The following is a 2,362-nucleotide window of genomic DNA, read 5'->3' as shown; positions in this document are numbered from 1 at the left end:
ACCACAGACAAAGAAAATGTGTCTTCCTCATCCATAACCCTACAACAAGGTAGTTACCTACAGGAACTTTAGCCTATATAATTTCGAACTTTGTTCTGTAAATGTTAAGTTTAACCAGTTGAATTAATTTTGTATTGCTGTCAGCTGTTGAGCAATTTATTTCAAACAAAGGCTGGGTGGCATATAACAATTATTTTAACAAAATTGTCTCATCTAACTTTTTTCGTAGTATTAGTTCTTTAATCAATTGTAAGAAAACCTATGCGAGATTTTAATAGCTTGTTTGAAGTTAATATATTTTTTTAAGCGTTTACATGTTTGTAAATACTAAAATCGCTACTAGGTAGGCAAAGGAGAGATATTTTGTATCGAGATCCTTATCGTTAGTACCGCTTTTGTTTTAAGTAATTGTGTGTTTTTTCTCTGGGCCTGGATCCCGGTTAAATATATCCTGGTTTTCCTCACATTCTTGAATGTTCTAATTCAACACTAATTTGATCTGTTTTGGGAGACTTGTCACATTTCTTCTTTCAACACACAACTCCTTGCGTCAGTTTGGAATTAAGTAACAACGACTCGTGCTATGGATTTCAACGCTGTGTTATCTCTTGGTGATTGCATGAATTCAGACGTACTTCCGATTTTGTCTGACGTCACCTGTATGTAGGCCTAATCAGGCCGTTCTAGTCGTCATGCACGTATAAGTACGTGGGGAAAGGACAATTTATAGTCATATAAAACCCTTAAAGAATACAAATGCGGCATCTTTATTCTATAGTTAGTATTTATATTTAATCGGTAATTGCCTCGCAGATGTTCGATCCAGATAAATGCCACATTTGTGCAGTAGAATCCTGTTACATACAGACCGGTGTATCCGCAAGTAAGCTTACGTTTTCAACGTTAGAATATTGAATAATTAATAGGCTCTTACTAAAATAAAATAACATGGTGTGTGTGTGTGTGTGTGTGTGTGTGTGTGTGTGTGTGTGTGTGTGTGTTTGTGTATGTGTGTGGTGGTGATGGCATGGTATGATAGTAAACCCTATACTTCAAATGTTTTGTTTGTTTGTTTATTTGTTTATTCATTCATTCATTCATTCATTTATTTATTCATTCATTCATTCATTCATTTACCTATTTAATTATTTATGATATGTGTTTGTTTCTTTGTTTGTTTGTTTTAATGTTTGTTTGTTTTTCTATAGTAGACTCTACTCGAACTCAACAATCAGTGTTTTGTTGGTGAAGGCTTTGGACTGCATGTCAATGTATAGTTACTACAAGTTCGTCGTACAACTACGGCGCTCTTACAGTAATTAAGGCGTGAATCTGATAACCGCTCCGTATCGTACGTTGTTTTAAGATTCCCACGACTCTTCAACAAACTTTCAATTTACTTTTAATTGAGTTCGGCAAACGATTGAATTCTTTAAACGATAATCAAATTCTTACTACGTATTGTGTGAATCGCTCACAAAGTTTACTTCTGGTCGATATGTTAGCTTAAAAGATCATAGAAAGAACACAAAACGATCATGGAACAAAGGGGTACCACTAATTGTTTTCAAGTGACCCTCAAGTGACACGATTTGTATCGAACGGCTCGTTAACGTTATGAACGTTCGATACTGGTTACCCGAGACAGCAAATCGCACAACTGACAGTGTACAACAGAAATATCGACCAGGATAACGAGGCACTAGGCATAGCCTTGAAAATAGATCGAACACTTTAGACACAACGTATGGCATTCTTTGGGGGAAAATTACGCTTACTTGAATTTGACCTCAATTTCTAGCTTGGATGTTATTTTGATATCAACCTATTGTTCACAGCGGAGACATGTCTGATGCGCGAGTGCGTATTGTTTGTTGAAACATACTGCTACGAGTTCTGCATATTAAACAGTGCATGTTCATAATTCTCTTCAAAATCTGTCCCTCTCGCTCTCTGTCTGTCTCTGTCTCTGTCTCTGTCTCTGTCTCTCTCTCTGTCTCTCTCTCTCTCTCTCTCTCTCTCTCTCTCTCTCTCTCTCTCTCTCTCTCTCTCTCTCTCTCTCTCTCTCTCTCTCTCTCTCTCTACCTGAGAAACTAATTACAGAAAGATTAAACGAATAGTTGATCTAAATAAGAAAATCATTAGTTTTTTCTCAATCGTGCGTGAATACCAAGCCAGTATAACACACACTCTAACCACTTCAAATCTGGGCAGCATATTGTTCGATGTGACCCTATTGTTAAAGCCCTTGTGAAATGACATTACGAGGGGATTATTACCCATAGCATTTGCTTTTAATAATTCAAAATATCCCAGACCAATAAAACACTCTCACATATGAGTCAAAATCGATCTATAGCTC

The sequence above is a fragment of the Glandiceps talaboti genome, chromosome 15 (genome assembly GCF_964340395.1).
Source record: "Glandiceps talaboti chromosome 15, keGlaTala1.1, whole genome shotgun sequence".
In the NCBI taxonomy this organism is placed as follows: Eukaryota; Metazoa; Hemichordata; class Enteropneusta; family Spengelidae; genus Glandiceps; species Glandiceps talaboti.
The sequence above is the reverse complement of the archived record's forward strand: the minus strand, read 5'-3'. Positions refer to the sequence as shown.